This window comes from Gossypium arboreum, chromosome 9 (assembly GCF_025698485.1).
Source record: "Gossypium arboreum isolate Shixiya-1 chromosome 9, ASM2569848v2, whole genome shotgun sequence".
Lineage (NCBI taxonomy): Eukaryota > Viridiplantae > Streptophyta > Magnoliopsida > Malvales > Malvaceae > Gossypium > Gossypium arboreum.
The window spans coordinates 75,674,744-75,689,496 of record NC_069078.1 but is presented as its reverse complement, the minus strand read 5'-3'; the positions used below and the strand labels follow the sequence as shown (position 1 = coordinate 75,689,496).

The 14,753-nt window shown below is 27.1% G+C and overlaps 1 long non-coding RNA gene across 1 annotated transcript; it reads right to left on the bottom strand.

The window, feature by feature from the left end:
* Nucleotides 1–12,958: 12,958 nt before the first annotated feature.
* On the bottom strand, nt 12,959–13,868 carry LOC108456288 (uncharacterized). Its single transcript, XR_001866884.2, has 2 exons — nt 13,683–13,868; nt 12,959–13,334 (listed from the first exon to the last, which is right to left on the bottom strand). It is a non-coding gene; the product is annotated as an uncharacterized LOC108456288 (long non-coding RNA).
* Nucleotides 13,869–14,753: the final 885 nt, after the last annotated feature.

Sequence of the window (14,753 nt, the reverse complement as noted above, 5' to 3'; positions counted from 1 at the left end):
TGAATCTTCACTATTTTGCATCTAGAAGATACTAAAAATAATGGGATTTTCTAGCTCCAAGCCTTGGTACATCCTTCATGCATGCTATTTGTTTTGTTTAGTGGTGCTTAGAGCTTACCACGTCGACACCAAGCATGAGAATCTTAATTTACAGATGTTCAAAGCTATTAATGTATTGTATATTAAGCATCTCTTTACCGGTTTGGTATCATTTCTGGAAAAGTAGATTAACTGCATTACTGGTTTGGTACTGTGGAATTCGGTGCCAGCGATTTATTTAATCATTTTTGTATGGTGTATCTACCATTGTGGATGTGGATGGGGGGCGGGTGAAACGGACATCTCTTGGCTTGCCTTTTTATTTTATTTCAACTTGATGATAGAAAATTCAGTGGATAGATAATGTTCTAATTTGCTTTTACTAATTTATTAAATGAAAGCTCGTTTCCGTCTGAGACAAGGAGATTGAGCATTGGCGTATTTTTCCTCTCATTTCATTATTTCATGTTAAATCAATTTTTATGATCATTGAACGCTTTTAAAAGGGTTAATGTAAAAGAGGTAAGTGGTGAATTGTGAAGAAATAAAATGGGGTGGAGATGAAGAAAGAAGAAAAAGTGACAGACCGAAGTGGAAGTGGGTGGGCTAAACTGCGCCTCTAAACCACAGCATCTCTGATTTTCAATAGAAGGATCGTTTTGTTGATATATGGCTCATTGCTTCTTGGAATATTTTGGATATACCCTGCCGCGCCCATTTTCTATGTTGTAGGGGCAGGGGAGTGGGGTCCTAAACATATATCTATATATTCCTGTACAGCCTGTAAACCTGCTTTTCTGTTTTCAACTCAACTTAAATTTAGAAAGACAATTGTCGTGTTTGAATGTAAAGATGAAAATGAAATTTTTTTTTCGAAATGAAAGAAAGAAATAATGTGAAAAATGTAAAATTTTGAATTAATATATACATTTTTTCCTTTTTTTTCATCATTTTAATTTGAAAGAATTAACTTTTATGCTTAAGATGGAAAATACTCATTTTTATTATTTTCTATTCTCTCAAACATACTCAAAATTTATTTATTTTTTCTATTTCCTCTATTCTTTTAACTTTCCCACCCAACTAATCACATCTAAAATGCTTGTGGAATCCTTTAGCCCTGAGTACTGCCACCATTCTTCTCAATAACAGCACTTGTGCGCGGTATACTCTCAATTCTAAAGCTTCATTTTACCATTTCTTGTTTTTATTAAAAGGGTAAATTCCACCGACAGTCACTCAATGTTAATGCAGTTGACAAACAATCACCCTGGTTTCAATTTAGTCACTCAATTTTTGAAAAATAACAAAACAATCCTTTTAACCATTTTCTGTTACAAACGTAACGGAAAAGTGACAAGGCAGTTAATGGATCCTTATTGTCATTAACCAATTAGCTGGACATTAAGCACCAATTTAAACTACCTCTTTTAGCACCAGTTTAAGGTTTAGACAGTAGAAGAAGAAAAAGAGAAAAAAAAAAAGAAGCGGAGGAGGAGAAGAAGAAGAATAGAAAAAATGGAGATTTGACCATGATTCTTATTTTAACTTTCATCTGCAATTTGCATTTTACTTTGTCGTGAGATTTCCACTTTAAGATCTCATCTTTTTTCTTGCCCAAAGTTGTAGATTCCTCCTAAAATCTAACCAATACTATAAAAATTTGGGCAACTTTGGGCAAGAAAAAAAGATGAGATCTTGAAGTGGGAAATCTCACAACAAAGTGAAATGCAAATTACAGATGAAAAATACCAAATACCAATCGATTTATAACCTTGTTAATCAGTTTCTAACCAAACAAATTGTAGATGAAAAATACCAATCTTTTCCTCCCCTTAATCACAATCAATTTGTGTTTTTTTACCCTAAACCAACCCACCTATTTTGATTTTTTCCCTAAACTCGTGTAAAGTTTGACCCTTTGACTGTTCCTCCAACGTGGCAAGTGAACTAGCCACGTCAATAGTTCTGTTAAGACAGTGACGGGAAATGTTAATGGGTAACTGATTTGTTACTTTTTAATAACGTTAGTGATTGTTTTGTTATTTTTCGAAAGTTGTGTGACTGAATTGAAACTAGAATAATTGTTTTGTCAGCTGCTCAAAGTTGAGTGACTGTTGGTGTAATTTACCCTTATTAAAATTGTTTATATAATATCACTTTTTCGTAAAAAAAATAATAGTTTCAAAAATCAATTTAGTATATATTTGTTAAAGGTAAATTTAATCAAACGTTTTACAAATTATTGTTCATACATTTAATTGATTTTTAAACTTTTAAACACATATAGTCAAGTTTTTTCATCAATTTAATTATCATTTTAGGTGTCAAATGTCATTCAGATATGACCAAGAATACATTTAAAATAAATGATCGAATTATGAATCTATGTTCATTTTAAATATGACATGTCAATAGAATTTAGTGTAAATAAATTTTAGGTGATTTTTTAAATTTAAGATTATGACCAAAATTGTAAACCTCCATTATTTCTAATAGAGATCCATGTTTTATTACGAGACTTTGGGGAAAACTTCATGAAACTTTGTGTAGGTAATTCAATCTTAGCATAACTTTTCACCCTCGAATGGGTGGTTAATTGAGTGAATTATTTAGATACGGGAAGACATGTTGAGAAGTTTTCTTATTGAGTTTGTAGGGAGTTGAAAAAAGCATCTACCATCTATGGGATTTGCTTATGATAACAACTACTAGACAAGTATTCAAGTAGCGCTTTATAGAGCAATATATGGTAGAAAGTGTGGGCTCCCTTGTGTTGGACAAAGTTGAGTGAAATCAAGATAGTTGGCCCAAACTTGATCTGAGAGATTGAAGAAAAAGTGAAGATAATTAAGGATAATTTGAAAGCAGTTTCTGACAAGCAAAAGCGTTATGTAAACTTGAAAAGAAAGGACATAGGCTACAATGGTAGTGAAAATGCATTCTTAAAAGTGTTTTCATTGAAGAATGTCCTCCTGTTTGGCATGAAAGGAAAATTAAGCCTAAATTTCATTGAACTATATGAGATAATTGAGCGGATATGCCCTATGGCATATTGATTGACTTTTATCACCCAACTTGGAGAGGATTTATAATGTTCTTCATGTGTCAATGTTGAGAAAGTATCAGCTAGACCCTTATCATGTCATTACTCTTGAGACAATTGAGATTCTATATGCTTTGACTTATGATGAAGAATATATCAAAATTTTAGCTCGAGAGATTAAAGAACTGAAGATCTAACACATATAATTGAAGAAAGCATTATGGAGAAATAATAAGGTCGAAGATGTCGCTTGGGAGAGTAAGAAGGCGATGAGACAATAACATCCGTGGCTTTTCAACTTACGTAAATTTCAAGGGTGAAATTTTTTAAAAGGGAAGAAGTTATAACGCCCCAAAGATTTTCAGTGTCATTATATTATAATATTATATAATATTGTATATTTTAATATAATTTATAATATAATAATATTTATATATATGTATTAATAGTTTTGGTAATAATTATATACTACAAGGAAAGATCCACTTAGACATGTGTAAAACTAAAGTAGTTTACATCCTTTTGTATAGTTTACATCTTTTGTATATCTTTGTATGATTAATATTTTAATAAACCAATCATCACATTTATATTTCATTCATATAAATAATGGATGTCAAATTTGATGTAAATTAAAATGTCTAACTACTTGTTTAATGTAAAAAAAATTCAACTGTTCAATAAATATTAAAAATATATAGTATTTTAGATCAATTGATAGAGAGATCGAATCCGTTCGAAAATTTATATGCATGACAAGTACAACAATATCAATAAATTCAACGATTGAATTGTTAAAATATTTATTGTACAAAGAGATACAAAATGGTGTAAATTATTTTAGTTTTACACGAGGTAAATGGATCCTCCTCATATACTATTTTAGTAAATTACGAAATAGTACATATTATGTAATAGTATATAATCTATCATAATTAGCAATTAAAACTGATTCCAATCAAATTGAGCCAATCCAAGCAAATAGGTAAATTTAGTTATGATTTTGGACTAATTAATTGTTAAATATATGTATTAATAGTTTTAAAATATATTATTACATTATGTATTACTATATCACATACTATAATATTAGTACATAATGTATTTATTATTATATTGAATGAAATATCCTCTAAGTCCCTATACACATTGTACATTTGAAAGTTAACCCTCCTACTATATTTTATAATGCTATATCATATAATATATAATATATTAATAGTATATATGTATATGAATTAATGATTAAATATAAACGATTAATATATTAATAGTTTATATATATGGTCTTGGTTTCGGTTTTGAGATCCAAAACCGTTTAAACCAAATTAACCATAATTATGGTTATTCTATATAAGAAAATATATAGTAAAAACTCTACAAGTAAAGTTGGTGTGATGACAAATGTTTTATAAAATATAGTAAAATATTAAAAAATAAATATATAAAAGAAACGAGACACATAGCAAAATTTTAAACCTCTGTGGAATTAAACAAATACACTACTAATATATCAAATACTAACCCTTAAATATAATATCTATATATTTAATCTCTAATCCAACCAAACCAAAATCTAATCCCAATTAAAACTTTATTGAAAGCCTAACTTAAATAAAAATAAGCCCTTTTCAAATTAAAATTAATATAAAGATAATAATATTAATAAAATATCAAACATTAATCAATAAAAACTAAAATTAAAATGTAAATTCTTAAATCATTAAAAATAAATTTATTAGTAATGTTTGTGATAAGTATAACATTAGTTATCATATTATTAAATTAATATATTATGTGATTATATATTTTATATTATTAGTAAATTTAAATTTTATAATATGTTTATTATAAATATATAATTATAATATTAAAATATTTTATATTCAATTTATGTTTTAAAATTTATTTCATTTTATAATTTAACATAGAAATTTATTATTAATTACGTTCGTTATTAATAATATATTAAATAATAAAATTTTAATATCTAATGCTTATCAACACATTTTCATAAAATAAACCATTATAATTTAATTTTTCATTTTAAAAATATAATAAAATTATATTAATTATTAATGTCTATTATGTCGATTCAACTATAAATACAGACTTTTTTAAATTTTGGGTCAAATTTATTTTAGATTTGGGTTAGATCGATTTTAGACTCAAATTCTTAGAGATTCATGTTTTTCATATTGATATCAAACTTTTCAAATTTAAATCTATTACGGGTAGAAATTCATTTTTCATTCAAATAAACAGGGGAAGAATTTTCAGGGTCAGACCTATATTGCCAAGTATAAATATATACAACTAATTTGTGTTAATTTCCATGAGTCGTCTAAAATTACGGATGGAATTGTTAGTCAACAAAAAAAGCAACACCATTTAACTCTATCACGAATTACTAAATTTAGAAAAATCTGGAATTTCCGCAAGTAAGGGCCCAACCTATACAAACTTTAATGACAACAGTCAATTTTATCATTAAAGGCCCATATGGGGCTTTGGACCCATTTCTGTTGAAAAGTAGGGCATTACCAAAAATAGCAAACTCGGTCACCTCGCTCGCCAACCACTAACCAAAATACAAAATATAAATGCACTTCAATTTTGGAATGGGTTTGGACTTTTGGATCTACATCTTTATTTTGTTATTAAAAACAAGAAGATATTTTTCACATTGAAGCCCCAAAAATGTCAAAGTTTGCTTTTTTGAGAGGAAATGGTTTAGCTTCTAGACTGCCCCTTTTTACATAATTGGAGTTAAAATTTTGGTATTCACATCATTTCTAAACTTTGATTATTAGAAAAGAGAGTTACAAACTATTGTAACTTTTAAATCTTATTTAAAATCTGAGTTATCTACCCGTGACCTGGATAGGTCTTACTAAATGGTTGAGTGAACAACAAAGAGGTTTCACGGACCCAACTCGCACAAACCAAGAGAAGGTCACGGTTTCAGTTCGCATGCGTTCAAGGAGCTCGCAGAAGGGAGATCATGTGCTCTGCAGGCGACCCAGGTTAAAACATGTGTCCAAAAGGCTGAAGCCCTCATGGAATGTTAATACTAGGAATAGAAAGGATAACGTGCTTCGCAGGTGACCCAGAAAGAGACACGTGTCAAGCAGGTCTAAAACTCGCACGGAGTATCAGTATTAGGAACAACAGAGTCAATAAAAAATAGTAAGGTCATATCATGAGCTGTAATAGCATATATAAATACCCGAATACTCCATTAATAAGGCACAAGATAAAATTACTCAACCAACATTAAAATGTGGATTTAGTTGATGGCATAGAATTTAAAACACATAATAGACATTAATTAATGAGAAAGTGCAAAAAGTATTAGTCACTCATAAATAATGTAATAATTTATGATAAATATAATATTAGTTATCGTATGATTTGTGATAAGTATAATATTAATTATCGTATTATTAAATTTAGTGTAATCATTATATATATTCTATATTTATCAAAGTTGGCATGCACACATGAATAAGTACTGAGTACCTTAATGTCCTTAAATTATTAGGAAGACTGCCCCCAACAAATTAAGAACATTTCCCCATTAAGGTAAGCAATATTAGGCAAACCCATGGCTCTTTTCATTCTGATAACCCCTAAATTATTAAGTAGAGTCAATAAAATATGTCCATAAAGTATCAAAAATTGAAAGTGGATTCCCTCTTCATTTCAAACTTCTCTTTAATTTTTTTTATTGGAAACCTAACTATAAATATAAACAAAATAACTTATATAATGAAAATTTTTAGTGTTTTCATCTATCGAATAGGATAGTTCCAGAATCATGATCTGCTCGGTGCAGTCCATATAATAATATTGAAATTTACTCCTCCTAACTACAACATTAAAAGCCAAAACAAAAAATTTAAAATCACTTTTAAAAAAAATTTATTGTACATAACGAATTTTTAAATAAATATATATTTATTACATATTTATAAGAAATATTGTAAATATCCTATTGATAAAAATAACAAAATACATTCTTTTAATTTCTTTATTTTTCACTCTTTTTATTATTTATTTTATAACATGTTATAAACACAATTTGTTAACCTTAACCATCTAACTACTTTAGGATTTTTACTATTGTCAAAAGAATCTATAAAACCATTAGTTTATGAAATGAGAAAGAGAAGTCTCAATCTCATAACAAACCTGTTTTAGCCCTCTTGTCTTAACCATAAATGTTATTGGTATTTTGTGTCAAGTGTTTTATATGTTAAAATCGCTAAAGGAAACATGCCCTCGCATCCTCTAGTATAATTCAATGGCTTTTGCCGCTAAAACACTTAAAAATTGTCAATTATTATATGTCAATAAATTTATATAACCAGTTCATCGTATCTGGTATGCTTTCTCCACCTTCTTCTTCTTCTTTTTTTTTAGATTTTGGTAAATCTATTTTAATGTTTCTTTATAAAAATTTTTATTATTTTACTATTTGATCAAAGTAGATTTTTTTAATGTATGATATTTGAATGATTAAAATTTGATAATTAAATTGTTGTTATTAAATATACTTGAAATCTGATTAAAATTATGATGGAAAGTGTTATTAACTTACTATCTTGATTAAAGGGAAAATTAATAAGATCTAATTGAGTCTTATTAACTTGTTATTGTTGAATGATTGAATTATACTTTTAAATTGAATTAAAATTATAAATAATTGAATAGAGTGTCATAAGATTCTATAACATATATTTGTTATTGAAATTTGATATTATGTGCATCGATAACTTTCAAGCATTATACACGAAATTTTTAATTTTTTATAAATGATTTTACTCTAATTTATAAATGTTATTATGAAAGTAAAGTTGTTTTAGTACTTGTAGCAGTGCTTGTGATAATAGCCATGGCGATGACGATTATGTTAAATATTTTCAGATATATTTCACTATGATTTATTTTATTATAGCATTTTTATTATAATTGGAGACTAATCATGATAAAAAAAATGAACAAATAGATTTTGAATTGAAATTCATGCATGTTTGTGATGGTGATTATGAAAAAAAATAAATCATGTTTTTATACTTGAGATATGAGATTTACCCATGCAACTATTTAATTTTGAAAGATCCATTTAGATTGTGGAATAATTTAAAAGAAAGATATGACCATCGGAATATGATAAGTTTATAATTGGATGTACCAGAAGTTGTAAGATCTCCTATCTAAAACTTGTTATAATTAGATGTACCTGAAGTTGTAAGATTTTAAATTTGTGAGTGAGTATAACTCTATAGTAATTAAGATAAGTTCTCAATTCAATTAATATGGGAAGAATATTACTAATAAGAACTTGTTAGAGAATTTGTTTTAACTTTTCATGTTCCAAACATGCTCCTATAGCAACAGTATCGTGAAAAAGATTTTAAGATATATTTGGAATGTTTACTTAAGCTTGAATAAATTAACAAGCTATTAATGAAAATCATGAAGTCCATCCTACTAGATCTACTTCATTCTCTAAAGTGAATTCAACAATACATAAAAAATTTGAAACATATAATTGTGGACATGGTAGGTGAAACTATAATAATCATCAAATAGGTGATCATAATAATTATTTTCACCACCAGAAGTGAAAAAATAAAGATAAGAAAAAGAACAAGAATTCCCAAGAGCACCCTTCAAGGAGTGCAAATAACTTATGTTATCGAAGGCCATTGGTTGCATATCTATCGTATGCCTAAACATTTAATTAAACTCTATCAAGATTCCATCAAATGGAAGGGAGAAAATGTAGGAACTAAAAATAAGAATGATGTTGAATCAAATTTAGCATGTCAGATTGATGATCGTGATGAATCTAAATAATAAATGGATATTGACATTGTCTTTATGATGATGTTCATTTTAAATGCTAGTGTGTAAATTTTTAGGATTTCTATTTTTCATATTGAGGAACTTGTTAATGTAATTTATTTGTTATTCATTACTAGAAATGGAAACATAGAGATAAATAAGAAAACAACAAGAGTTTTTATTTTAACCCTTCAAAGAAGAGAGACAATTTATGTATAAAAAGTCGTTGATTATGCACTTGTTGTGCACTTTAGAATTTTATTATTCAATTAGTATTCCTTAAAATGAAGGAAACATATGTCTTGTAGACAATACAAGAATGTATACTATCCTTAGGGATAACATTTTTTTTTGTTTGGTAATGAAACAAACCAATCTTTGATGGTTCCAAATTAATTTAAGGCTTTAGAAGAGCTAATATATTGTTAACATTTGTTCAATGTGGTAATGAACCATGTTAATATTTCATAATACAATATTAATTCAAGGATCTGGAAGAGCTAATATATTGTTATCTAAAGAAACAAAGTGATAATTAATACATTGTGTTCTAGTCAATTTCAAAGAAATTATCCTGTTTTAAAAGGAAATACATTGTAACAGATATAATTTGAGACTATAGACGATGAGATGATTGATTTCTATATATTACACCTATTATATTGGGTAAAAATTTTGTATTGAAAAATTATCATCTATCCTCCAGTTTATTCTATGTATATATTAGTATGGTTAGATCACATGAGATGGTAAACCAAGAGTTTACATTAGTAATGTTGAATCACATGCATAGTAAATCAGAAGTTTACTAGTCCAAATATATTTATTAATTGGCATGCTTGGTTAAACCATCTCGATCAATAATTATGCGACAACATAAGAATTTACATTGATATTTATTAAAGAACTTGAAAATTCTTCATTTATCAAATGTTGCTTATTCTTAAAGAGGATTTATTAAAACCTCACTAGCAAAAGTTGAAATTGAACCTCTTGCGTTTCTGAAAAAAATATGAGCCCATTTTATCCAGCAAGTGGATGTTTTGATATGATTTTAGTAGATGCATCCACAAGATAATCACATGTGAGTTCTAAATGCGCAACCTGTTATTTGCGAGATTATTTTGTTAATGATTTGTTTAAGAATAGAACTTTCAGATTATGCAATCGAGACAATTCTTACTAGTGTTGGCGAGTTTATTTCTTAGGCTTTAAATGCTCATTGTATGCTAGATTTTTAGTGCGAATAACTATCACAAAGCCTACTGCCTAGACGTATAAAATGGTTTAACAAAATTAATGACTAAATGCCTCCAGTTAGTAGTTAAACAAAATTTTGTGAGAATAAAACTTTTGTATAAGGATATGATAGTATATATGAATCGACACTTGTACACTTCATGCCATAAGTTATGATAAATACTCTATATTACAATTGGCTTTTGGTCAGGAGCCAAATACAACCATTTTTAGAATTTTTGAATATGCAAAATATGTTTAAGTTGCTCCACCACAATCCACAAAATGTGTATTCAAAGAAAGTTGGGACTATATATTAATTATGAGTCTCCTCTTATTAATAAATGTCTTGAACGAATTGGAGGTTCAATTATGACATGATTTGCATTTTGATTTGATAATTTTCCCAACATTAGGAGGAAAGAAATAATAATTCGGTAAAATAAATTGCTTAAATAAATTATTATTATCTTGATTCTCATAGAAAATAATTTGAACCAAAATTTCAAAAAAATAATTCACTTTATTACAACTTAACTGCTAGATGCATTTACTAGCTTGATGAAAATAATCAATTGTTATATATCAACTAATTTTTTTTTATTTGAATTGAAGCCCCAATAGGATAACTTGTTAAACTAATTGAAGGTAATGCATGCCTAAAGCATGGTAGTCCGATTGACTCCAAAGATGAAAATTTTTGCAAAAGAAAATAATAAACCTAAATGGTTATATAGTGGAGGCAAGTGCTCCTGAAGAAACTTAATACATAACTAATTACTAAAACTTCAAAAAAGATTCATGTACTTGGAATTGAAGATGAAAATAGTGAAAATAAAGATATCTCAATAAGTTATACCAATACGAGAAAATGCGGAACCAATAATGAAAAGTTGTCGACAATAATTTTGCATGCAATAATATTGTTTAAATAATAAGGATCTTGAATAAATTTGTTAAGAAAGACAAACATGAAATAGATTGACCAAAATGGAAAGACGCAATTCAAGTAGAATTAAATTGTGAAGTTTCTGGACCAACAGTCTAAACATCTAAAGGTATAAAGCTAATAAAGGTACAAATGAGTAATTTTCTGAAAACAAAATAAGCAAGATGAAGTTTTTCGCCAAGTCTTGGCATTGATTATGAAAGATATTCTTCTGTGGTGGATGTAATAACCTTTAAATATCTTATTAGTTTGGCAGATCATGAAAAATTTAACATGGATCTTATAATTGTTGTTACAATCTTTATATGAATAACTATATAGTGGAAACTTATATTAAAATCCTTGAAGGATTTAGAATATTGTAAGCATATAGAAAATCTCAGAAAATTGTTCAATATGTTTGTGTAAATATTTATATGAATTAATTTGAACATATGTATTAGTATAGAATGATCATGATCAAAGTTTGTTATAAGTAATGTTGAAACTCTTGAAGAGATCAAAATATATTTTCTCAAAATTTTTCCTCTCTCACGACTTTCAAAAGAATGGTGATATGGAGGTTTAGCAAATTTGTTCAAGTGATCATTTAAAAAGTTAGTATTCAAGATTCAATGGTAGAATATGAGATATTATGTGATGTTGTCATGAAGGGGAGTAAAAACGCGCTGTACTCTTTTTTTCTTTAACCAAGGTCTTGTCCCATTAGGTTTTCCTACTAAGATTTTTAATGAGGCAATATATTAATGCGTATTATAGATATGTATACTCTTTTTCTTTCATTAGGAATTTTTTTTCCATAAGATTTTTATCTTAATAAGGTTTTAACGAGCTACATAATCTACCAATTGACATCCAATGGGGGAGTGTTATAAATATTTTATAATACGTATTGGTGTAGTTCTAACGTACACTTTGCGTTAGGTTGTTGGCTTGTAATAAATTATAAATATTAAAATTAAAATTACTTTAAGTCTTTACAGACTTTATATATATATATATGGAATTTAATCTTTTATTTTTATTTTTAGAACTTAATTTCTATACCTTCAATTAAAAAATTTAGGTATTAGAATTGTTAAAATTTTTCTACTAAAATTTTTAGTGTGCTATTTTGAAATTAAAAAAATTCACTTGATAGTAAAAAAAAATTAAAAATATTTATATGGATTTTTTCTTAAAACACACGTTCAAACTTATCATGATAAAATAATTTTTTTGGAATAGTGTTTAAAGAAAATTGGTGGCAACATTTTAATTAAAATTTAACCATTATCTTATAATATAAAAAGAAAAATAAATTATATATATCCACAAGATATTTCAATTGAAAAGTTAATGATATTAAATGAATACGTTGGAACAAATCCTTTATATTATATCATTTAGAAGAAACAATTATTTGGAGTATAAATTTTAAACATGTAAGTAATTTAAAATTAAAAAAATATATAACTATTTTAGCTTTGTTTCTTTATTAGGTTAAATATGAATTTTAAATTAACCCACGTGAATCAATTACTTTAAATATGGATTAAGTACGGGTCAAACAAGTACTATAAATAATTAACAAAATGTACTCTATAGTATTTTTCTCAAGGGTCTAATACAAATTTTAATTGACTCTTTAGTTAACATGCATATCAACCCTTTAAATTTATTATTTTATTTTTAGGAAATTTTATTTTACTTTTTTCAATAAAATTAAAAATAATTAATAAAATACTTTTAGTTATATTAAATCAAGTTTTGAATTATTGTATATAATAATCTCTTTAATAAAAATTAAATTTATTGTAATAACCTAAATTTGCCGGCCTTAAACAAAAAAATAAAAAATAAATGAATGTTTACTGTTTTAAATAGTCCATATACAGAGCCCAAAAATTTAAGTCTACCCGAGGCCCAATTACAAGGTAATACCTAGTTAACCTAGAACCCGGTTACAACCCCGTAAGCCTACCACTACCCTATACCCATTACACCCTTGAAACAACTCAACGGCCCAAAATTAACAAGGCCCAACGCCTAAATAGAATCTGGAAACCCTAGGGTTTCCAGAAGCTTCGCGCCGCAAGTACCCCAAGAGTTGTGCCTCTTCAAATCTCGTCATTTCAGCTACCCTTCATCGGTGCCGTGATTCTAGGCTCCGTGTTATGCCGTAATCGGCGCGCAAATCAATGCCGGTGGTCTACTCTCCTCGAACACCTGCAAAAATGGAAAGAAAACGACAAAAACGAAACAAATATGGCAGGAAATAAATCAAAGATTGTAAATATTTTTCTTTTTCTTTTTCAGTGGCTATAAAAAGCCCGGATCGAAAGGATGTAGGGGATGGTTTTTTTTTTGGGGGCTCAAAGATCGCATATACCAGAGACAAACAGTGTAAAACAGACACGGATATTACACATATACAAGTAATTAAAATCAGATCTAAGGTGATTTTCAGAGATTACTTTTCGTTCCCTTTTCTATTTTTCATTTTTTTTATTTCAAAGATTTGAATCGTTTTTGAGGCAAAAGCACTTTTAAAATAGAAAGGAAAGGGGATATTACCGTCGGATTGGGCTTTGGGAAGCTTTAAGGAGCGTAAAACTCACTTTTGGGAACTTCGACCATCGTGAACGGTGGCGGAGACGGCGTAGGACGGCGAGGCCCGATGATCGGAGTTCGATCAGAGCTCTGAGGACAGGCAGGCTTTTGAGAGCATTTTTTTGAGTTTTTTTTTAGGAAGAGGTGAAAATGAAAGTTTTTGGAAAGAAAATTGGTTTTTAAAGCACCCCTATACGGCGCCGTTTCGTAGTGTGCAGAAGGGCCCCAAAACGACGTCGTTTTGGGGCCAACCCGATTACCCGACCCGGTCCATTTAGAGATCCGCCTTTTTTTTTTTACTAAAGGGGTATTTATTCCTTTAGTCCTTCTGCATTTTCAGTTTTTTTAATTAAATTTATTTCATTTTTTAAATTAGCCTTATAATTTTATTTAAATTTAATTTTAACCCTTTCTTTATTATTTTAAATTTTGTTATTTTTTATATATAATTTATTTATTTTAAAAACTATACATATATTATTATTAAAATACTATTTATATATTTATATAAAAAATTTATTTATCATATATTATTTTCCTATGTATTTATATTATATTTTATTATATAACATTTATTATATTTTTATTTTTATTTTATTATATATTACTTATTATATTATTTTTATTATATATATCGTATATTATCTATTATATTATTTATGTTTTATATTATTCATTATATTATTTATAATTTTAAAATTTGTAAATTATTATTATTAAATTATGTTTTTAACTCATATTATATACATATTTCATTATTATTTATTTATTTATTTATTATGTGTTATTTCATTTTAAACTGATATTTTTATATATTATATAATTATTTTATTATAAATATAAATTCTTTTACATACTTTTTATTTTATATATTATTTTTTAAACCAATATATTTTTTATTTTATATATAATTATTATTCTTTTATAATTTTTTGTTATTATATATTGTATATTAAATACTACTTTAAAGTTATTATTAAATATCATATTTTTATTTGTATTATATGTATATTTTGTTAACAATTACTCACCTTA